The following is a 25630-nucleotide window of genomic DNA, read 5'->3' as shown; positions in this document are numbered from 1 at the left end:
CCCAGGCATCAAGAACATGCAGGGTAGGTTCCATCTGGGCATGCAGGGTCCCCCAGCCCTGATCTCCTTGTAGACAAAATGGTGTCAATAGCATTCAGAGACCAGCTGATCAATTCCATGGTTAATCGAATATACACTCAACAAAAATATAAACGCAACACTTTTGGTTTTGCTCCCATTTTGTATGAGATGAACTCAAAGATCTAAAACTTTTTCCACATACACAATATCACCATTTCCCTCAAATATTGGTCACAAACCAGTCTAAATCTGTGATAGTGAGCACTTCTCCTTTGCTGAGATAATCCATCCCACCTCACAGGTGTGCCATACCAAGATGCTGATTAGACACCATGATTAGTGCACAGGTGTGCCTTAGACTACCCACAATAAAAGGCCACTCTGAAAGGTGCAGTTTTGTTTTATTGGGGGGGGGATACCAGTCAGTATCTGGTGTGACCACCATCTGCCTAATGCAGTGCAACACATCTCCTTCGCATAGAGTTGATCACGTTGTCAATTGTGGCCTGTGGAATGTTGGTCCACTCCTCTTCAATGGCTGTGCGAAGTTGCGATGACGAACTGGAGTCAGGTCGAGACCCCGATGAGGACGATGAGCATGCAGATGAGCTTCCCTGAGATGGTTTCTGACAGTTTGTGCAGAAATTCTTTGGTTATGCAAACTGATTGTTTCAGCAGCCGTCCGAGTGGCTGGTCTCAGACGATCTTGGAGGTGAACATGCTGGATGTGGAGGTCCTGGGCTGGTGTGGTTACACGTGGTCTGCGGTTGTGAGGCTGGTTGGATGTACTGCCAAATTCTCTGAAACGCCTTTGGAGACGGCTTATGGTAGAGACATGAACATTCAATACACAAGCAACAGCTCTGGTTGACATTCCTGCTGTCAGCATGCCAATTGCACGCTCCCTCAAATCTTGCGACATCTGTGGCATTGTGCTGTGTGATAAAACTGCACCTTTCAGAGTGGCCTTTTATTGTGGGCAGTCTAAGGCATATAGGTGATATTGTGTATGTGGAGAAAGTTTTAGGTCTTTGAGTTCATCTCATACAAAATGGGAGCAAAACCAAAAGTGTTGCGTTTATATTTTTGTTGAGTGTAGTTTGAAGAATTCACAGTCTGGTGAAGTAGGGACTTTGAAGGTTGGAGCAGAGATAGAGGAGAGAGGAGGAGATGCGCCAGCCCTTGCGGGAGTCCCAAGCAGAAAAAAGAAAAAAGATGAAAAATGAAAAGATGAAATTGTACAGCTTACTTTTGATTAGGAGGTGATGATTGTAGAAAGAAAAGCTTGTTAATGGCCAAATGAATCCATAATAAAGAATAATCCAGTGATGGAGAACTTTAAAACTGTCACACATGTCAATGTATGACATGGAGTTACAGAGCTGCAGAAGAATCAATCAGGCTTTAAATTAATTAAATAAATTATCATAAATTATACATTTATGTACTGTAAATTTAATAGCTTAACTATTATTATATTTATTTTGATAACACCTGTAGCTGGATGTGTTGCTGGATGTGGTTAAATGATTTAAAAAATGTTGAAAACATAAAAGGTTCATTCAGTAGTTCAGCGCCGTTGGAACCAAAATAGAATAGAATAAACTTTATTCTCTGTCCCACAAAGGTCACAGAAATTCTTCTTCAACAACTGGCTCATAAAACATATAAAATACTCAAACAAAACTTCACTGAAAAAAGAAAAAAAAAAGATTGACAACACAATTGACAGCACAAGCGTCTATCTGGTCTTGATAAGGGCTACTACAACAGAGGGGATGAAAGATTTCTTATAAATATTTTTGCGGGCCAGAGGAACTCTGTACCCCCTGCCTGATGGCAGTAACCGAAAGGAGTGGTGGAGGTGGTGTGAGGGGTCCTCAGTGATCAGGGTGGCTTTCCTGATCACTGAGCGACTGTATAGTTCAGACAGAGAGGTTTGATGTGAGGCAGTTATTTTGCTTGCATGATTGATAGTCCGGATAAGCTTATTTCTTTGTTTGATGGCGAGGAAATTGGACCAGGATGAGATATTGAAAATAAGAAGCGATTCAATGAGGCATTTATAGACCAGAGATAATATGTCCTTGCTGATGTGGAAAGTCTTCAGTTTCCTCAGAAGGTGGAGACACTGTTGTGCTTCTTTATAGACAGTGCCACTGTGCATTAAGTAGGACAGGCTGGTGTTGATCTCTGTTCCGAGGTACTTGAATGATTGAACCTGCTCCACCATCTGACCCTGGATGCTGAGTGGCTGGAACAGTGAAGATGGTGTTTTGTCTCTGTCCCCACAGCACAGCTCCTTGGTCTTAGAAATGTTCAGTTCCAGGGAGTGTTCAGAAAATGCTTGCACCAAGTTGCCGACTGTGAGCTGGTAGTGGGACAAAGCATCAGTGTCAGTCAAGTGGGCCACCAGAGCCACGTCATCTGCATATTTAAAAAGAGTCATTCCTTGAGATGTTATTGGTATATACAGAGAAGAGAACGGGAGATAAAACACAGCCTTGTGGGAGTCCTGTTTTTAAAACTAGCTGAGTTGACTTAAAACCATTTAAAAACACCAGTTGTGGTCTATCCAATAAAAAAAAAACTCTTAATCCATAAAATCAGTGTGGGATGAACCTGAAGGTCAGAGAGACAATGCAACAGGTTATTTGAATTTATGGTCTTAACAGCTGAGGAGAAGTCCATGAATAAAATCCTCGTGTGTGGATGTGCAGATGTTTGGTGACAGTGTCTAAAAGAGTGAGACGTGCATCTTCCACACCTTGCTTTTCCTTGTAGGCAAACTGGAGTGGGTCCAGTTTGTCTGTCAGCAGGTCTATAAGGTGTTTACACACAACCCTCTCCATACATTTACACAGCACTGATGGTAAGGCTACTGGTCTGTAGTCCCTCTGCTCCTTAGCAGGTGTTTTTTTGGGAATTGGAATTATGAAAGATTCCTTCCATTGCTTGGGAACAGAACCAGAATCCAGGAGAAGCTGGAACAGCCTGGCAAGAGGCCCACCCAGCTGAGAGGAGCAATCTTTGAGCACCCTTCCTCTGAGCCCGTCAGGACCCGCTGCCTTGCGTGGGATGACTCTCTGCAGGATGGAGGTCACCAGCTGTTCATCGATACTGAGGGTTTGGAGGTGGGAGCTGGGGGTTGGAGGGGTCCAGGTGGTTGGTATGCTGCTACTGTTGAACTGTGAGAAGAAGATGTTCAACTGCTCTGCAAAGGAGATGGAGTCTGTGGAATTAACCACTGCAGGTTTGGGGGCTCTGCCCATCATGGTGTTTAAAACCCTGCCACGCCTTCCTCGCAAGTGGCGCCATGTTCTGAGCTGACATTACTTTCCTCAAGCAAGGGACTCTAGAGGCTTTATCCCAAGAAGAATTTTTACAATTAAAGTAAATAAGACTCCAAGCTCTCATTGATGTTAAAGGGGGCAATACACAGTATGAAATGCTAAGTTATGTCAGTTTTTGAACAGGGTCATTTGGGTATTTTCTGTTGTCATTTTGATTTAAAAATAGTAAACAAAACTTTTTTTTTTTTTTTTTTTTTATAAAATACCTTCATACAACCACTAACCTTGAGTTGGGTTGGCGTGGGGGGGGGGGGGGGGGGGGGGGGTTTGTGTTATCATTAATGTTCTCTGAAAAATTACCAAAATTCAAAAAATCTGCCAGGTTATGTAAACTTTTGTGCACAACTGTATAAAATTGATGTATTGCAATGTGTGGAAAGCTTCAGAGCCCCGTAGTGGCTACAGCACAGTACAGCACAGTAGAAATTTGCATTCAGATTTGGCGCAAGTTTTAAGCCAGTCCAGACAGACAAATGCACAGCGAGTGGTACTCTGAGTCTGTCTCTGAGTCATGTACAAACCAATGCATACTCTGCAAAAATCATGACAACCATCATTAACTTAAATTTCATACTTGGGAAACCATGCCTGTTGGCATGGCTTAAAAAAGAGTTAATTAACATTTTCAATAAAGACTTGCAGAATCACAGTGAGTAGTGGGCTGTTCTGGTTGTACCTGGTTCAAGTTTGTGTGTGTCTTGGTATTCTTGTGTAGACTGTTTCTACCGGATTGTTTAATCTTAACCCCTTAACGCCTGAATTTATATAGCTGTATATATAAAAAAAAATGTTTTGTGTGTGTTTTTGCCTTTAATTAGATGGTACATAATGTTGAGATTATTAATTTTACTTTTGCACAAAAAATAAATAGTCATTTTGGTATTTTGGTAATGTATGTTATAATGTTATACTAATAATACTGGTATGTTGCAAATTTGCGACAACAGGCATACTGGTCAGTTTGGTATGTTGCATATTTGCATCAAATATTGTCGCATATATGCGACAATAGGCATTAAGGGGTTAACACTAAACCAAAGTGTGATTCTGATACTTTCAGTTTGCATGTTGTTTAAATAAAAATTGTAAATGCAAACTCTTTGATCTTAAATATCAAGAATTATTTCCGTTGCTGGATACAAAGGCTGCATGACTTGTCGCAACCCATATGGGAAGGTTTTATTGAAAAAGTATATGTGTCATATATGTTAAATATAACATATATGACACACATGTTGTATATATTTTTTATACATAAAAGTCTATTGTACCCTTTATAGAGAATCAAATATATAGGGGTTCTCAAACTTTTCAGGCCGGGCCACTTACAGTGTTTATACAAACAAATGAATTGACCCCTACTGTAATTTCAAGTCAGTATATTTTTGATTTGCGGTTTCCAAATTAGGGTCTAGTGCCTCCTTAGGGTCATCAGATACATTGCAGGGGAACATCCTCACATTAAAATAAATTTGTTTATAAATGTATGCAGTTTTAATTGAACCTTATGTATTTGTGAAAAAATATGTGATTGCATTTTAACGCCATAGCTAATATAAATAGGCCTACTGAAACAGATCACACACAAACTCATTTTTCTCACACATTTATTATGATGACAAATTATGTAGCATATTTATATTTTACATATAATACTACTTCTTGTCAACAAGATGTATCTATTTTTAACAAAAGTATGTTAGAATTGGTTCACAAAGAACGGGATCAGATTCACATTTTATATGTAAATACATGGTCTTATAATTGCATTGCTATTAATAGCTCTTTCAAAGCTTGTTGGAAAATCCTTGGGGTCACATCAACAGGCACTTGACATAAATAAATTGGATGCTATCTACAGTAAGTATTGTAACTCTTTACACATACTTGATAATAAATTTTATTGTGAAAAAATAACATTTGATCCTTTTTTTCTTGGCCTCACATTGTACTTCACACATTGGTGCTGTGATCAACTCAAAACGTACAGAAATCAGGGGAAAGAATAAAAAAGAGCTGGACAGATTTATTTTTTTTTTCAATTTAATTTCATTTATAGTGCCAAATCACAACAGAGTTGCCTCAAGGCGCTTCACACAAGTAAGGTCTAACCTTACCAACCCCCAGAGTAACAGTGGTAAGGAAAAACTCCCTCTGAGGAAGAAACCTCAAGCAGACCAGACTCAAAGGGGTGACCCTCTGCTTTGACCATGCTACAGACATAAATTACAAAATGATTGACAAAACAAATATACAGGAAATGATGTTGGTGCACAGGACAGGAGGGTCGCCAGCACAAATACAACTCCCATCTCTGGATGGAGCTGCAACTTAAACAGAGAGAAAAACAGAATCAGGCAGGACTCTGATGAAGATGTCGCACATCGAAACGTTAGTCTCTTTTGTATGTTTTCAGCACCTTAACCCTTTATCTACGGCCATGGCGCCCACGCCATATTTTCCATATGCATATTTTTTTTTACCGTAACTCCGCCATAGTTTGTCCAATCCAAATGATTCAAAGTGCATTGTTAAGCTTACACCAAGGGCCTTCCAATGATATATGGTGTATTACGGTAAACGTAAGCCTGTGATGTCATAATGCAGAGGAAAAACACGGAAGTTTCACACTAGTGCGCCGCTGATTCTCATTACCGTAAGTTCTCATGTAAGCCCCCAATATGAAAAATTTCAACACTGACAGTAAGCCAAGAACCCGTGCTTTCCAACAGTATGCTATATGTTGCATATGGTAAAGTGCATTCTGTGACTTTTGAAACGAGGGAAAATTATGAAAAAGAGCTCAAAAGTGACAGAAAAGTACAGAGACAGACAGCAATCATAAATGTAGTAATTTTGAGGAAAAGGCAGGGTGTTCATGTCATTTGTGAAGGTGTGTGTGCGTTTGTGTGGATGTGATGGCTCCATCAGCCACAAGCCACTGCCCGGTGCCAACAAGCAGTGGAAACCCAACTTGCCAGCGATCCACAAAGGGGCGGCGTTCTTGCAAGGTTTGCAAGAGGTCAACCTGCTGGATGTGCAAACTTTGTAAAATTGTCCTCTGTCTTCAGCCAGACAGAAACTGTTACAAACAGTACCACACTGACAATGGACTGATGTAGTTTACGTAGATCTAATTTTGATTCTTGGTTATATATTTGTATATAGTTTGACTCTTTCTAGTTTTATTCATATTGTATAATTTTGCACAAAATGAGTGATCAAATGAGTGATTTATTACACATTTTAATAATACAGATAATAATTGATACATTTATATATAGTTTTGCACTTTGTTGTTATTCATATTGTTTGGTTCTGCACTTTAAAATTGGTTACTTTTTGCATATTTTCGCCTTGCAAAATGTTTACTTTTGCACTGTTTCTGCGCTGTTTCTGAGTTCTAGACACACAAAATTAATTATTTTGATTGTAAACACTTACAGCTTCCTGTTAAAAATGTGAAATCCAAACTTCTTTTACATAATAATTTTTCACTAAAAAACTGAAAAAAAAATCAAGTTTGTTTTTGTGTTTTTTCTCATTTTAAATGCTAAAACGTACAAATAATGTGTATAAATAGTTAATCAGGTGTAATATAATTGAAATGCAGGTACTCTTGGAAAAGGGTACCAAAGCACACAAACATAGAACATTATTTCTTAATTTTATTGCTATAATAAAAAATTATAACCAATTGTCCATTTATAGCTTCAGCTGGTAAAGGGTTAATAAACTTTTCAGAACCTACTTCTGTGTTGCACCAGCTGCTTTCCTTTTCTACAAATCAGTCCTATCTGGTTGCACTGGATCTTTTGTGCTGTACAGAAGTGCAGAGAACTCTCCTTTTTTGTAAAAAATATAGTAATTTTATAACAAGCTTATGAATAATAACAGTAAATCCTTATAAAGCAGATGTAAGGACTCACACTTGTTGTGAAAGTGTAGTGACACGGACCCACAACAGGGGGCGCAAATGAACGGTCAATAGATGAGCCAAAAAATAACAATTTAATGTTGTGAAGGTGCACAACGAATACACAGACAATCTCAGAATCTGATAACAGTCAATCCACAAAGGTGACGTGTGGGCAGGCTCGAGGATAGAAGACGTCTGTCCTGAGAAGAGCCGGAACCACACGATTTCCGCCGCCACTGAACCCGGTGAATACTGGAGCCGCCAAGTCCCGAATTCCCAGGTGATCACCGTCCCCGACTGTCGGATCTGGTACTGCTGGCGAAGAACAAAGACAGTCAAGTGTGGGTGTGTGTACACCCAGTAACAACAACGGTGGGAATGCCACCTCCACCTCCAACACACACTCGTGCAGCATCTGTTTAACCACTTATCTGACGGACGTAGGACGAAACAGTCGCGACCCACGCTGGTCCTCTGGTTGACAGCTGCAAAACAATAGCTCTTGGAATCAATTAATACAGGCAGAGAAAGTTACCTCCATAGAAGTACGATATCTCGGCAACGAGGTGGAGATGACGTCTGGTCTTTATGGAGTGAGATGCTGTAGAGTAGATGGGTGACAGCTGTCAAGAGCTAATGAGTGACAGCTGTCACCCCCGGCTGTGTCCGTGGCGGCAGCGCCCTCTCATGCCTGAAGCCCGCACTTCAGGCAGGGCGCCCTCTGGTGGTGGGCCAGCAGTACCTCCTCTTCTGGCGGCCCACACAACAACACTATTGACTTAATTAAAAACATATAAAAATTGCATAAGATCCTTACATGTAATGTGAATATCTCCTATATTATTTGTAAGTGTTTTTGTATGGACTTTCACATGTTCATTTAAGATTTTTATACTTTTATATAGAATCATTAACAAGTACAATATATCTAAAATGCTAAATTGCATATATAAAACATATAGTATTCACCTAAGAGTCTGAAAATCCATTTTATGATTTATGTGTTATTTCTGGTATTAGTGCAGCAGATACCTCAAACCACCACAAGCACTAAATTTGGAAAAGAGGTGCTTCAGGACCTACTCTCTTAGAAAAGGTCGCTATCCAGGTAAAAAAACAAAATGGCCACCATTTTCCAAGATGGCCACCAATCAAACTGGTTTTTAAGCTTGTTTTACCTATATTTTAATTGAATAACCATATCTGGAAGATGTAGCAATGGAAATATATGATTTGGAGCCTAGAAAATCCAATTATGCAGTCAAAAAAATAATAATTTGAAAAATCAGGTAATTTTATGTAAATTATGTAAATGAACACTCGTTCAATGATGTTTGCAATCTGCTAAATTTCCAAAAACATAACACCAATGATTACATGTTTGTTGCTGTGGTATGAAACAAAGTCTCAGTTGATGTACAGTTTGCATAAGTTATTTTCAGTCATCACATTTGCAGGAACATAACTGTGTACTCTTGAGGCTGAAGCGATAGCATTTGCATCTTCCTCGGCAGTCAGTCTTGCATCCACATTTTGTCAATTGCTGGCAACTCTCTGCAATTGCAGGAAGCTTTGACCACAGAACTTTCCAGATCTCACCATCTTTTATCCAACCCCAGTTGGCAGGGCTTTCAATTTGCATTTCACACACCATAGCCTGGCCCCATATACAGGCAGCTTGTAAAACAGACCGTTTTACATGCTCGAAAAGGGATGCACTTGTCGGTGGAATGGCATCATACGGTCTCTGTTTCCGAGCAAACATGTCCAGTCTTGCCTCATCAACCTTTTTTGCAGTGCTGTTCTTGTCATACATAATGATGACAAACTTCTCAAGAATGTTCAAGTCAACATCTTGTATGACTGCTGGATATTTACTGAGCTTATTGAAGACATGGGTCACTTCAGGACAAAAGTCCCATGCTTGCCATGCTGTTTTCTTGCCTTTGCCACAGAAAGATGATACAACATCGCAGCCAGTGAAGGCATGGAAGAACAGCATACCATTGGACTTCTCTGGGCCAAGATTTAACACAATGTCATAGATTGGCAACCACCTGATGGAATGACCATGGCCAAACTCAATCCACAGCATTTCCAATCCTGCATCCTGGAGAGTTTCAAAATTGCTAATTGCAACAAGAATATCTGTATCACTTGCCTTAACTAACACAGATTTTGCCTTTTGCTTGGCTGCATCAAGAGCATGTGTGAAGATTCTGGTGTCAGCTTCTTCATGGTTGCTCTAGCTCTCCAGACTGATGGGTTTGTTGGACAGAGCCTCTTTGCCTTTGGTCACAATTACAACATTTTCAGCACACAGGGATACTATCTTGTCAGCCAGGAATTCAAAAAGCTCAGTTTTGTTGTCATTGTCTCGCAGAAAATGTTTTCAGTTAGGTGGAAGCTTGGTTTTGTCAGTCACTCTACGTCGATCTCCTTTACCCCTTCTTGACCTTGTCTCAGCCTTTAAGCTTGAAGTCCAGTAAACATCAAAAACTATGTCTGTCCTCTCATATTTTGATGAGTATGTTTGAATTTTGGGCTATCCTTTTACCACCCAACCGTATGAAATATCAAAGCACATTGAGGTATGGGATACAACAAGGTTCAGGCATCTTGTGCCCTACACCTAGCCCGATTGTTCATTCAGTGCCATTTAAGTCCCGTGTGATCTGTACACCATCCGGGTAACTGATGCCCCATTACCCTTGGCTCGGCTCTCCCGCGCTGGCACATCCTGTCGATTCAGGTGCGGCTATCTAACTATTATTCTACAACTAACTAAATTTCTAGTTAAGCTATATACAGGGGCTTATTAGATAGCATTTGGGACACTGAAATACTGAAAACTGTAGTGAGTATACTACTACAATAGTTAGTAAACTACAACTACAGCTACTGTACTACAAGCCGACACTGAACCCCATGCTGAGTCTCACAGCAATGATGCCACCAGTGTGCCCTGGTTGTGCTATGGCATCACTCTGATTCATAATATTGAAAACAAGAGCTAGTTAACATTGTATTACAACAATGATGGCAAGGTTTTGTATGTAATATGTAATAACATGATCGGACAGCTGGATGTGTCATAAATATGCATTTTCAGTCATGAAATGGCTGCCATTTTTAAAAATGGTGGCCATTTTGGAATGACATTGATACTATTAAGTTCTCCTGGTCGGAATACATACATTTTTATATTTGCATTACTCAGATGTTTTGATTCCTTGACATTCTGAGCTGAAAACACCCTTTTTCACCTTTAACGTGGTGGCCATCGTGAAAATGTCAGCCATTTTGTTTTTTCACCTGGATAGCGACCTTTTCTAAGAGAGTAGGTCCTGAAGTACTTATGTACCAAATTTGGTGCTTGTATCACCAAGTGAAAAATTCTTATGTTATATTGACTTAAGCTGCCTCACTATATGAACAGGGCCATAATCAGTTGGACATTTTACATAATATAGTAGTCTTACAAGGACAGTATGCTTAATTTATATACAAAAGACATGATGCTTGCCATATATAAACCGTACTTTTTTTTTCATATGGGAAGCTATGCATACAGATATTCATTCCCAAGGTTGATACAATTAACCAATCTGATATTAGTTTGAGAGCCCTCAGGCTCAAATATATGCACAAGTGGCCAGCACCACAAGAAGGTGGCTATTGTCAAAGGGGATACAGAGAGAATCCTTCACCCTTCATATTCTTTGCAAAAACAAATCTGAATACTCCAACATGCATGTGTTTTGCTGTTGAAAACATGTCAGTACATGGTTAATCTGTTGTGATCTATTAAACCAACAATAAAGTACAGGGACAGTTAGAAATACAATTTTGCAATACAACCAGTAATCTTTAATTTGAGGGTTATTATAATTCGGATGACCAGAAAAGGAATTAGTGCAGGTTTTGTGTATGACCAAGTATAATTGGCTGCATTCATGTTTCAGTGCTCAGGTATGCAAATTGCATTTCCAGAGAGTGTTTCCATCTGAGAATTAAATGCTTTACAATATTGTCTCATGTTTACTCATGCACTCACATGCTGTTGCCGAGAGCTGCTGCATATGGTGCTGACCTACAGACCGGGAACAATTTGACATTTAGTGTCTTGTTCAAGGAATTTTGACATATAGACAGGAATTGTTGCAGCAATCCTTCAGTTCAGGGCCAGTGCTGTCTGTACTACCCACAATCTCCCAAATGTATTCATATTTAAGTGTTTATTTTACTTATATGCCTATAAAAGAGGTCTGGTTTGATTGAAAAGATTGCAAGAACATTGAAAATAAACCCACCAGAGAGACAGCAAAAACTCTATGTACTTGTAAGTAAAATACATTCATAGCACTTTTCAAAAACAGAAGTCACCAAGTGTTTCAGAGTTAAAATAAACACACACACACACACACTTCTTCTTCTTTGTCTTTTGGCTGTTCCCGTTAGGGGTCGCCACAGCAGATCAATCATTTCCATCTCACCCTGTCCTCTGTATCTTCCTCTGTCACACCAACCACCTGCATGTCCTCTCTCAGCACATCCATGAACCTCCTCTTTGGTCTCCCTCTTCTCCTCCTGCCTGGTGGATCCATCCTCAGCATCCTTCTCCCTATATACCCTGGGTCCCTCCTCTGCACATGTCCAAACCATCTCAATCTCGCCTCTCTGACTTTGTCTCCAAACCGTCCCACCTGAGCTGTCCTTCTGATATGTTCATTCCTAATCTTGTCCATTCTTGTCACTCCCAAAGAGAATCTCAACATCTTCAGCTCTGCCAGCTCAAGCTTTGCCTCCTGTCTTTTTGTTAGTGCCACCGTCTCTAAACCATACAACATAGCTGGTCTCACTACTGTTTTGTAAATTTTCCCCTTCACTCTTGCTGATATCCTTCGGTCACAAATCACTCCTGCCACCTTTCTCCACCCACTCCACCCTGCCTGCACTCTCTTCTTCACCTCTCTACCACACTCTCCATTACTTTGAACAGTTGACTCCAAATATTTAAACTCATCTACTTTCACCACTTCTACTCCTTGTAACTGCACTATTCCACTGGGCTCCCTCTCATTCACACACATGTACTCAGTCTTGCTTCTACTGACTTTCATTCCCCTTCTCTCCAAAGCATAGCTCCACTTCTCCAGACTAGACTCAACTTGCTCTCTACTCTCACTACAGATCACAATGTCATCTGCAAACATCATAGTACATGGGGACTCCTGTCTGATCTCATCCGCCAACCTGTCCATCACCACTGCAAACAAGAAAGGACTCAGAGCTGATCCTTGGTGTAATCCCACCTCCACCTTGAATGAGTCTGTCATTCCGACTGCACATCTCACCGCTGTCACACTATTCTTGTACATGTCCTGCACTATCCTAACATATTTCTCTGCCACTCCAGACTTCCTCATACAATACCACAACTCTTCTCTTGGCACCCTATCATAAGCTTTTTCTAAGTCCACAAACATACAATGTAACTCTTTCTGTCCTTCTCTGTACTTCTCCAACAGTATTCTCAGAGCAAACATTGCATCTGTAGTGCTCTTTCTCGGCATGAAACCATATTGCTGCTCACAGATCTTCACCTGTTTTCTAAGCCTAGCTTCTACTACTCTTTCCCATCACTTCATGCTGTGGCTGATCAGCTTTATGCCTCTGTAGTTACTGCAGCTCTGCACATCACCCTTGTTCTTGAAAATAGGAACCAGCACACTTCGTCTCCACTCCTCAGGCATCCTCTCACTTTCCAAGATTTTATTAAACAATCTGGTTAGAAACTCTACTACCATCTCTCCTAGACATTTCCATGCCTCCAATGGAATGTCATCTGGACGAACTGCCTTTCCACTCTTCATCCTCTTCATAGCAGCCCTCACTTCTTCCTTACTAATCTCTTGTACTTCCTGATTTACTGTCACCACATCATCCAGCTCATTTTCTTTATTCATCAGCTCTTCAAAATATTCCCTCCACCTTCTCAGCACACACTCCTGACTTGTCAGCACATTACCATGTGCATTTTTTTACCACCCTAACCTGCTGCACATCCTTTCCAGCTCTGTCCCTTTGTCTGGCAAATCAGTACAAGTCCTTTTCTCCTTCCTTACTATTCAACTTCTTGTACAGTTCGCAATATGCCTTTTCCTTTGCTTTTGCCACTTCTCTTTTCGCCTTACGCCGCATCTCCTTGTACTCCTGTCTACTTTCTTCATCTCTCCGACTATCCCAAAACATTTTCACCAACCTCTTTCTCCTTTTGCTTTCCTGGACCTCTTCATTCCACCACCAAGTCTCCTTGTCTTCCTTCCACTGTCCAGATGTCATACCCAGTACTGCCCTAGCTGTCTCCCTCACCACATCTGCAGTACTTTTCCAGTTGTCCAAAATTGCTTCCCCTCCAACCAGTGCTTCTCTCACCTGCTCGCTAAATTTCACACAATAGTCTTCCTCCTTCAGCTTCCACCATCTGATCCTTTGTTGAGCTCTCACTCTCTTCTTCTTCTTTACCTCTAAAGTCATCCTACAAACAACCATCCTATGCTGTCTAGTGACACTCTGTCTTGCTACCACCTTACAGTCTGTGATTTCTTTTAGCTTGCATCTCCTATAAAGAATGTAGTCCACCTGTGTGCACCTTCCTCCACTCTTATATGTTACCCTGTGCTCCTCCCTTTTCTTAAAGTAGGTATTCACCACAGACATTTCCATCCTTTTTGCAAAATCAACTACCATCTGTCCTTCCCCATTCCTATCCTTGATACCATATCCACCCATTACTTCCTCATCACCTCTGTTCCCTTCACCAACATGCCCATTGAAGTCTGCTCCTATCACCACTCTTTCATGCTTGGGCACACTCTCCACCACCTCATCTAACACACTCCAGAAATCTTCTTTCTCCTTCATCTCACAACCTACCTGATGATGATATTCATCATCACCCCTTCAATTTCCAACTTCACACTCATCACCCTGTCAGACACTTGCTTAACCTCCACACACTTTTAACATACTCTTCCTTTAAAATGACCCCAACACCATTTCTCTTCCTGTCCTCACCATGGTACAACAACTTGTACCCATTGCCGATGCTCCTGCTCTTACTTCCCTTCCACTTGGTCTCTTGCGCACACAGTTTGTCTACCTTTCTCCTCTCCATCATATCAGCCAGCTCTCTCCCTTTACCAGTCATGCTACCAACATTCAAAGTCCCCACTCTCATTTCCACCCTTCTAGTTTTCTTCTTCTCCCGCTGTTCATGGCAACATTTTCCTCCTCCTCTTCTTCGTCGTCTTCGCCCAGCAGTAGCCCAATTTCCACCAGCACCCTGTTGGGCAATAGCACCGGTGGCGGACGTTGTTAACCCAGGCCGCGACCGATCCAGTATGGGAATTCGATTCTGAGTCTGCATAGTTGGGTTGGCTTGTTTTACGCCGGATGCCCTTCTTGACGCAACCCTCCTCATTTATCCGGGCTTGGGACCGGCACTCAGAATGTACTGGCTGCACACCCCATGTGGCTGAGTTACACACACACACACACACACACACACACACACACACACACACACACACACACACACACACACACACACACACACACACACACACACACACACACACACACACACACACACACACACACACACACAAAGTAAATAGAACTACACAAATACAAGCCTAAACAGGTGTGTCTGAAGCTTTGTTTTTTAGGGTACCGTAGATATTAACTCCAGAGGGGCTAAAACCTTGAAAACACAACCATGTTGGGTTTGCAGCTTGGAGCAAGGAACCACCAACATATTCTGACCAGAAGACCGCAAAGATTTGATAATCACATAAGAATGAAAACTATTTCAGCTGCCCCCTTCTTTTCACTCATGGTCATCACAGAAAATCCAGTGTAGATTTGCATGTTGATTTGGCACAAGTTTTTGGCCAGATGTCCTTCCCGACGCAACTCCATATTACATGGAGAATGAGCAGGGAACTTTCCACACTGAAAACAAACACACTTAACTGCTTGACCACCATGCTACCCCAATGAAGACCTTTACTAATGTAGTAATATACCAATGATCATCAACACCCTGGATTGAAGTCTAAACCACACAGAGACCCAGTGTAGAAAAGGCAAATTTCATGTAACAAAGGATATCAGCATTGTGAACCATTTCTAAGGGCCCCTTCACACATAGTGCGAATAAAGTACATCTCAGGGCGACTCACGGCAAAAAAGGCTTGTATGATCGAACCATGAAATATCACGCAGACAGGCAGGCATGCACGATGTCCGTGTGACAGTTCGTGCACACGGGAATACAGTGCCAGCAGCTGCATGATGTGGTTACACATCATGCAGCTGCTGTGAAGAAAAAATAAATAATAAATAATGAAAAGTAGTGCATGCGGGAGCACAGCAGCTTTTCACAGCACACAGCTGCTGAGAATAAAAAAAATTGGGCCCTCCACAGGACTTGAACCCACACCTTCCAAAAGCTCTGATTGCCAGTCAGAAACATTACCACTGAGCTACAATTGCTATCCTGTGAACGCTATGGGAACCTGCCTGATATGAGGAAGGAAATGGACGTATTTAAAATGAAATAAACCCACACACCATGTGAAAACACTGCATTTATCAATACAATACAATGCAAATATGGGCAATACAAATGATCCATATGTTCCTCTGTAGATGACCCATGGTCACAAACATACAATCATGAATGAGAAGCAGTTTCCTCTTCTCATGTCCACATCTGTTGGTCCAGTGCATCCAGCCAGCCCGCACATGTTCTGGCCAACACGCATGTCTTGTGGACGGTGCGCCACAGCACAGACACCACGTCATGTGGAACAGAGCTCACCTGGGTGACGTGACAGTCATATCGCCCACTGTGTGTTATGATCTGATGGTCTGTTTCAAATTGGGGTAGTCTGTCAATGTGCACGTCGTGCACATGCTCGCTCGCTGCAGCCCGTCCCCACAGTGAACTTATTTTTTTATGTCCACATGATGACAGCAAGCAGACACATGCGTGTCACGATGGGCAGTTGTTAGTCCATGTCCGTCCAAACACAGTATGTGTTGTCCAGCTGGGATGTCCAGTTGGACAGATCGCCACAGCTGCTTCTGTCAGCAGCCACACCTCCTGTCAGTTTAGCACACACACCAAAGCCACACTTGTGGGGCACTTAGACAAATTTCACTGCCAGCACGACAATGATTGTCTGCTGACTGTTGTCATGTTAACAGTGCGAATGGCTACACATTTTCTAAGTGACATGTGAGCGGTGTTAGATGTCTGTGCGTGTCACCTGGAATTTGGCCGACATCTTCCACGAGAGGGATCAATGCGCTCGTACAGTGCACACTCTGTCTTTCAGCCGCTGGTGTGCAAAAATAGTTGCAGCAACAGGTGTACGAGGCCTTTGAGGCAGGTACGATTTTACACGTTTTGCAAACGATTCCTGGTTCATGCGCACTTTATGCATAAATCGACCAAATTTGCACTGTGTGACGGGGCCCAAAGCAAGACAGAGATGACTTAATCAGGATAAAGAATAATGAATTGCCATAATCTTTAATCAGTGAAATAAATGAATGTGTGGTCATTTCCATTTCACATTGTGACAAAATGCAAATAAGGTGGGCATTGTTCCATAAATGGGGGGGGGGGGGGGGCTACATAAAACTGACACGATTATATTGACTGAAGGATGGGTAGTGGCCAAGCTGTGTGCTTGTTTCCAGTGTGAAAAGTTCCCAGGTCAAATCCACCCCTGTCCATTTGCCATGTAGTGTGGAGTTGTGTGAGGAAGGGCATCTGGTGGGTAACTTGTGCTAAATCATTATGCACATCTGCTTTCGTGACCCCATGTGAAAACGAGGGGAGAAGATGAAGCATCTTATTATACTGACTGAAGACCTGATTGATTATGACATCTGTGTTTAACAATTTCCCGAGGCTTGAATAAGATATAGTTGTGCTCAAAAGTTCACATACCCTGACAGAATTTTTCTTTTTTGGCCATTTTTAAGAGATGGTTCTCTAAAACTGAGTGAATGTGCAAAAAGGAGAAGAGTGAGGAAAGCCACCAAAACACCCAAACTATAGGCTTATAACTTATAGGCTGTGATTGGAGAAATTGTGCACAATACAAGCTTTGCATTTTGTATAACCATTTATACAGGCTTATGATGAAGTGGTTTAGAGACGATTTTCTTAAAAAGAATACCTGAAACTTTAGCTACAAATTTCCAAAAGGTACTTAGATGCAAGCCTAGATTTACAGCCAGATAAGCCAATAACTGTTGACTGGGTGTGTTGGTGGCTTTCCTCACTCTTCCCCTTCTTGTACAATCACTCAGTTTTAGACAACTGTCTTCTACATGCAGATTTACCATAGAGTGCCACACTGTTTGTATTTCTTCGTAATTGATGTAAATAAATTCCAAGACATACAGTGGCTTGCAAAAGTATTTAGCCCCCTTGGTATGTCACACATTTTAATTTGTTTATAACATTTCAAATACAAAAAGTAAATCAGGCTTCTCAGTATAAAAATTTCTAAAATTATCTATATACAGTAGTTTGGCTACAATTTGCCAGAAGGTACATCTGAGATGCAAGCCAAGATGTAATATTTTTGTGAAAGAAAACCCTGCTCTGTGCCACTTCATCATGAAGCTGTATAAATGGGAATACTAAATGCAAAACATACACTGTGCAAAATGTCTCCAGTCACAGCCACAGACACCTGTAAGCTCTTCTGGGTTGTCTGGGTGTCTTGGTGGCTTTCCTCACTCTTCTCCTTCTTGCACAGTTTTTGAGAACAGTCTACTGCACACAGATTTACCATAGTGTCCCATACTGTTTGTATTTCTTCATAACTGATATGATAAAGTTCAAGACATATTCAGTGACTTGGAAATATTCATGTATCCATCTCCTGACTTTTCTGGTATAAAAATGGTAATTAAACTGATTATTTACAGGTGTTATACCAAAGGGGCTGATTACTTATGCAACACATCATCTTGGCTTTTATATTTTCATTTAATTTATATCAGGTTGTAGAGATTTACTTTCAGTTTGAGTCTAAGGAAGATAATTTTAGAAATTTTAATATTGAGAAACCTGATTTACGTTTTGTATTTGAAATGCCATAAACAAATTAAAATGCATGAAATACCAAGGGGCTGAATACTTTTGCAAGCCACTGTATTGAGTGGTAGCTTTGCCATTAGAGAGCCTCATCCACAGCTACCACAAAAGACTCCAAGCTGTCACTGATGTTAAAGGGAGCAATACACTGTATTATAAGAACAGAGGTATGTAAAGTTTTGATCAGGGTCATCTGGATTGTTTCTATTGGCATCATGATTTAAAAAGGTAAACATAGTTGTTGACAATAAATGGCTTCACCCAACCACAAACCATGAATGAAAAAAGTTTTTGTGTTATTCATGTTCTCTGAAAAATGGCCAAAAAGCTAAAAAATCTGCCAGCATACGTAAACTTTTGAGCACAACTGTGTACAACTAAATATCATCTGCATAGCAATGTTATGAGATGTCTTCGAACATAGTCAAGTAGTGTCCAAGGAAACACACATGGAAAGCAATCAAAAGAGGATCCACAGCAAAACGCTGGGGCACACAGACTGGCAAAGGCAGACTGACAAAAGAAGACAAAATAAACAGCAGCATCTGAAAAACCCCTGTGAGAGAGGTACAATGAAAACTCTCGGGCTGATCCAGTCATGTCAACCCAATTCCAAAGATTCTCCATCAGGATGCAATTATCAAATGGTTCAGAAACTGCAGAAAAAAATCCAACTGTATGAAAAGAGTGTCATCAATCCAACTGTATGAGAAGAGTGTCATCAATGTGGATCAAGATGTGCAAAGGACGAAATCCAGATTGAAACATATTAAATATATTATGTTCAGCCAAAATATATTTAACATAATTCACCAAAACCATGTCTTAAAGTTTTGAAGTCATAGGTTATTTTGATATTTGGATGTAATTCTTGAGAAGGGAGGGGTCAAGGTTAGTTTTTGAAGAGATACAGCGTGCAATTGGAGATCTATTAATTATTGGTAACACACACACACAGCCCAACTAAAATGTCAAATGGGAACCAGGAAAGTTTCATCCTCTCAACCACAGTAATGAGATCTGTGAATGTTTCAGGACTGTACGATTGATGGCCAGACGAGGCAGGGGCCGCAGAGGAAAGAGAGGAGTGTATTTTCTGATGTTGTAGATTATTTTTCAGGCAAAGGAAGAAAGACATTTCTTGCACTCTTCATTAAGTGTGAATAGCAACAGCAGGAGATGCAGGTCTTCTGATGTTTCTAAGTTAAATAGAAGTCTTGGTTGTGTTTCGTGCTAAATAATCAGCTGATGAAACTTTCATAAAGCCAAGTCATAAAAAGTAATTAAAAACTATTTTAAATGAAAAACGTGACCCTCGGCATTGGTGGATTTCCCAAAACTTTCAATTTTCCAACAGTCACATTTTAATCAGCAAACATGTTTCATCCCAATTAGTGGAGTTAGGCAAGCATAAAAGAATGAACTAAACTGATTACATCACTATTACATTGACGAAAAGATGAGTTTCACATCCACGAGCTGATCACATGCCAAATAGGTAGACAACCTAGATTAAAAAAATTCATTAAAAAGGATGTAAACATAATTGTATATATATATATATATATATATAAGTGCATCCAGAAAGTATTAACTTCATATTTCCTTATACAATTAATAATAATAATAATAACTAGGCGTCAATAATAACTTGCAGTCATGGACGGGCCCTTGTGACCCCACGCCACCGCCTCCCCGGGCCAGCACGATTTCTCTTCAGGGGCTGACCCACATCACACATGTGAAAACTGAAGTCAATCAGACAAAGCATGAAGAAGTTATCATGACTTGATGTTCCATGATGAAGGATCGAAATTCAGCACACCGCCACATGGACGCCATTACGTGTAGCTTCACAACGATCATCATGTACGTTCACCAACTTGTTCTGCATGTTTTAGAAGTGGAATGAAGTGGAGGGGGTTAACTATGTGACATCAGTACCTGTTAAAGTATAATGTTCCTTGGTGAAGGGTCAAAATGGCGGCACCATAGTGGCCACATCCTTTGACATAGAAAAAAAGCTTTTGATAACTTTTGATCAGTATAGTCTCTGGATGATCTGAAATAAGTTTGAAGTGCATTGGACAAAATTCCGAGGAGGAGTTTGTTCAAATACGTGTGGGAATCACACCAAAATGACAGGAAAATTCAGCATGGCCGACTTCCTGTTTGGAGTCCAGTGGTGCAAGAGACTTTTTTGTACATCTATGCAAGGGAAACTTGTACCAATTTTCATCTCCCTACTCCAGAAAAACCCGTATGGGAGGGGTCTTTGATTGTTGCAAGGGGTTGCTATGGAGGCATATTGCCCCACCCATGGGTGGCGCCCCTATCACATGTAATAGGTTGTCATTCTTGACCTGTGTATCAATTTTCATGGTGATATGACAAAATTAAAGCCATCAAAAGGTAGAACATAATTTCATGGCAAAGGGTCGATATTTGGCATGCCGGGACGGGTGCATGCACGCCATTACTTGTAGCTTCACGGTGAACATCATGTTTGTTCACCAACTTGTTTTGCATGTTTTAGTGGAATGAAGTTGAGGAGGTTAACTATGTGACATCAGTACTTGTTAAAGTATGAATAGGGCATTTCCTGTTACCACCAGGGGGCACTATGAGTGAGGTGGGAAGTTAATATATGGAGATGTTCAGGGCGGAGCCCTCATCATGTTCAGCAAGTTCGAAGGATCTATGATAATGCATGTGGGCGGAACAGCCGTTCGAAGTGAAACGGCGTGCTCCGAAATGCTCACCAAAGTTTGACAAATTGTAGCAGCCACGCCTTTTGACCTAAAGAAATTATTTTGATATCTTTTGATCAGCATGGAGTCATGATGACATGTACCAAATTTGAAGACGATTGTATGAAATCCCTAGGACGAGTTTGTTCAAATGTAAGTAGTGGAAATGGCCAAAAATGACCTCAAAATCGAAACTTCAAATCAAAATGGCTGACTTCCTGTCGACATTTCACCATGATGTTAAGAGACTTTTTCTGCGTCCCAGGATGGTAAATCTGTGTACTCAATTTCATGAGGCTACGACAAAAAAACTTTTTTATTTGTAGAGGGCGCCATTTCACTGCAAACGTGTGTGTAACCCAGAAAATATCAAATTTCAGATCTGGCTGGATGATTTTGCAAAGTTTGGTGAGTGTAAAAAATACACACACACACACTCTCATCTACAACTGCTTAGTCCAATTAAGGCTTGCGCGGTGAAGGAGCCTGACTATCCCAGCAGTCATAATGCACAAGGCAGGGTACACCCAGGACAGGACACCAGTCTGTCACAGGTGTAAAGAACAATGAATTCAAAATAAACTAGAAGCACTCGGAGAGTGCAAACCTCCGCCAAGGCCATGGGGTCACTTACGCCATAACATCTACACGCCATGGAATCATTGAACCTAAAAAAGTCTAACAACGATGATTGCTAGTAAAAAAAAGTTTCATCTGCTGTGACTGTATAGCATGTATCCTTAGCGCTTGGCATCACAGTTTATTGCAACTTGCACCTTTCCTAGAAGCTACTGTCATCTGAGCACTGATATTGATATTGCATGTGCTTATAGACAAAAACAAATAAGAGACAAAATCCAATTTATTATTCAACTAAACTGCAAATATATGAATTTTTTAACATTTATGAAACACTTCTCTAAATAAATAACAGTAAATTCTGAAATAGAACTATTTTTTAAGTGTTGCATGTGCTACACAAGGCCATAGGGTCACTGACCCTAAAGAGATTCCCTCCTTGGCACAGTGATCTATTCAACAATTCAGTGTTACAACCAAAACTATGATACATACTCTTTTCTTTCCTTTATATTTGACATCCTTGACCATGAAAACATTCCACTAGAACTTGGAATCACTTTTATGTCTTTATTAGTTAAAAGGTTATTGTATAAAAACGATTTTTCGGTAATGGCGGTTTTCTTCTGGATCTAGCTCCATAACATTTGAAGCTACATCAAATCTGATGACACCTTACTGAATCAGTACATATTCAGCTACAATTTGGTGTTAGCTCTGCATCTCTAGCTTCATTTGTCACCTCACACTGACACATTTTCTATTTTCCCTATATTTTTGCATATTCTGGATCACCAGATCTGGAATCCGGATCCGATCAGCACCAAACTTTGTTGTTTGATAGAACATTTGACTATTTTACACCCTAATTTTTTTCAAGCCTTTCTGACTTGTTTTTGTGGAGTTAGAAACTAGAATGTCAAAATTCCCCCTATCCTGCAATGATGAAGAATCCTTTAAAAAATTCTTGGATCCGGATCGTGATCCGGAGCACCACTAAAATGTAATCACTTGTTCCACTTGTCATTTCCAACCACTCCACAAAATATCATCAAAATCCGTTCAAAAATTTTTAAAATATCATGCTGACAAACAGACAGACAGCCAAACAAACAAACTAGAAGCACTCAGAGAGTGCAAACCTCCGCCAAGGCCATGGGGTCACTGACGCCATAACATCTACACGCCGTGGAATCACTGAAACTAAAAAAGTCTAACAATGATGATTGCTAGTAAAAGAAGTTTCATCTGCTGTGACTGGATAGCATGTATCCTTAGCGCTTGGCATCACAGTTTATTGCAACTTGCACCTTTCCCAGAAGCTACTGTCATCTGAGCACTGATATTGATATTGCATGTGCTTATAGACAAAAACAAATAAGAGACAAAATGAAATCACTAAAATGTAATCACATGTTCCTCTTGTCATTTCCAACCACTCCACAAAATTTCATCAAAATCCGTTCAAAACTTTTTGAGTTATCCTGACAAACAGACAGACAAACTCGACCGAAAACATAACCTCCTTGGCGGAAGTAATAAATAATAAACAGCACAATTACAATTGGGTCCTTGTAGGACTTTGTCCTACTCGGGCCCTAATAATAAAAAACAGTGCAACTACAATAGGGTCCTCATTGGATGACTTCTCGTCTCTCAGGCCCTAATATTAACTTATCTCCTCTGCAGCGCCATGATGCATACTGTTCTTTTGCTTACCACGCCACACAGACAAAACACAGTTTTACTTTTTACACATACCGTTTTGGATAAAACGCGAGCAGTCACCGCACATAAATGTCAAATACAACATTTTTCAACCAATCACATAACTTTACTGATCCATGCTGAGGGCAACGGCCCACCCATCCGGGTGCAGAGCTGGAAAGCAGGCAGAAGAAGCTTGCAAGCTGAGGTAGCCACTTTCTGTTCAGGGAAGGCATCTTTCAATACAATATCTAAAATTGAAGTCTGTTTCCCATCACTTTTTGAGAAATCGGGAAAAAAACACCCCAACACCCTTGCATCAATACTTTGTAGATGCACCTTTTGCAGCAATTACAGCCTCACATATTTGAGGCAGAGCAGAACTTTGTTTGCAACAAATTCATCCACTAATGTTGGAAGCAGGTGTCCAGATAACCAGCTGCAGGCACATCAGTGTCATCTGGACCTAGAGCGATGTAAAAATATGGCTTAGAGTTTATTTTAATGAAGGCTCACATGTATTCTGTCACATTAGGGGAGGTGATGGCCTTGTGGTTAAGTGTTGGGCTTGAGACCAGAGGATCCACGGTTCAAATCCCAGCCTGACTGGAAAATCACTAAGGGCCCTTCAATCAATCAATCAATTTTATTTATATAGCGCCAAATCACAACAAACAGTTGCCCCAAGGCGCTTTATATTGTAAGGCAAGGCCATACAATAATTACGTAAAAACCCCAACGGTCAAAACGACCCCCTGTGAGCAAGCACTTGGCAACAGTGGGAAGGAAGAACTCCCTTTTAACAGGAAGAAACCTCCAGCAGAACCAGGCTCAGGGAGGGGCAGTCTTCTGCTGGGACTGGTTGGGGCTGAGGGAGAGAACCAGGAAAAAGACATGCTGTGGAGGGGAGCAGAGATCAATCACTAATGATTAAATGCAGAGTGGTGCATACAGAGCAAAAAGAGAAAGAAACACTCATTGCATCATGGGAACCCCCCAGCAGTCTAAGTCTATAGCAGCATAACTAAGGGATGGTTCAGGGTCACCTGATCCAGCCCTAACTATAAGCTTTAGCAAAAAGGAAAGTTTTAAGCCTAATCTTAAAAGTAGAGAGGGTGTCTGTCTCCCTGATCTGAATTGGGAGCTGGTTCCACAGGAGAGGAGCCTGAAAGCTGAAGGCTCTGCCTCCCATTCTACTCTTACAAACCCTAGGAACTACAAGTAAGCCTGCAGTCTGAGAGCGAAGTGCTCTATTGGGGTGATATGGTACTATGAGGTCCCTAAGATAAGATGGGACCTGATTATTCAAAACCTTATAAGTAAGAAGAAGAATTTTAAATGCTATTCTAGAATTAACAGGAAGCCAATGAAGAGAGGCCAATATGGGTGAGATATGCTCTCTCCTTCTAGTCCCCGTTAGTACTCTAGCTGCAGCATTTTGAATTAACTGAAGGCTTTTCAGGGAACTTTTAGGACAACCTGATAATAATGAATTACAATAGTCCAGCCTAGAGGAAATAAATGCATGAATTAGTTTTTCAGCATCACTCTGAGACAAGACCTTTCTAATTTTAGAGATATTGCGTAAATGCAAAAAAGCAGTCCTACATATTTGTTTAATATGCGCTTTGAATGACATATCCTGATCAAAAATGACTCCAAGATTTCTCACAGTATTACTAGAGGTCAGGGTAATGCCATCCAGAGTAAGGATCTGGTTAGACACCATGTTTCTAAGATTTGTGGGGCCAAGTACAATAACTTCAGTTTTATCTGAGTTTAAAAGCAGGAAATTAGAGGTCATCCATGTCTTTATGTCTGTAAGACAATCCTGCAGTTTAGCTAATTGGTGTGTGTCCTCTGGCTTCATGGATAGATAAAGCTGGGTATCATCTGCGTAACAATGAAAATTTAAGCAATGCCGTCTGATAATACTGCCTAAGGGAAGCATGTATAAAGTGAATAAAATTGGTCCTAGCACAGAACCTTGTGGAACTCCATAATTAACCTTATTCTGTGAAGAAGATTCCCCATTTACATGAACAAATTGTAATCTATTAGATAAATATGATTCAAACCACCGCAGCACAGTGCCTTTAATACCTATGGC

General features: G+C 40.7%; 2 long non-coding RNA genes across 2 annotated transcripts in view; one reads left to right on the top strand and one right to left on the bottom strand.

Annotated features, from left to right (window-relative positions):
* The window catches only part of LOC117507815, a 1071732-nt gene that overhangs the window by 918367 nt on the left and 127735 nt on the right, over positions 1-25630 (bottom strand). The window lies entirely within an intron of this gene.
* Positions 1247-24550, top strand: LOC117507833. The gene is made up of 3 exons (XR_004559848.1): positions 1247-1376; positions 5078-5082; positions 24537-24550. It is a non-coding gene; the product is annotated as an uncharacterized LOC117507833 (long non-coding RNA).

The sequence above is a fragment of the Thalassophryne amazonica genome, chromosome 1, assembly GCF_902500255.1.
Source record: "Thalassophryne amazonica chromosome 1, fThaAma1.1, whole genome shotgun sequence".
In the NCBI taxonomy this organism is placed as follows: Eukaryota; Metazoa; Chordata; class Actinopteri; order Batrachoidiformes; family Batrachoididae; genus Thalassophryne; species Thalassophryne amazonica.
This window is presented reverse-complemented; position numbering and strand designations above follow the sequence as displayed.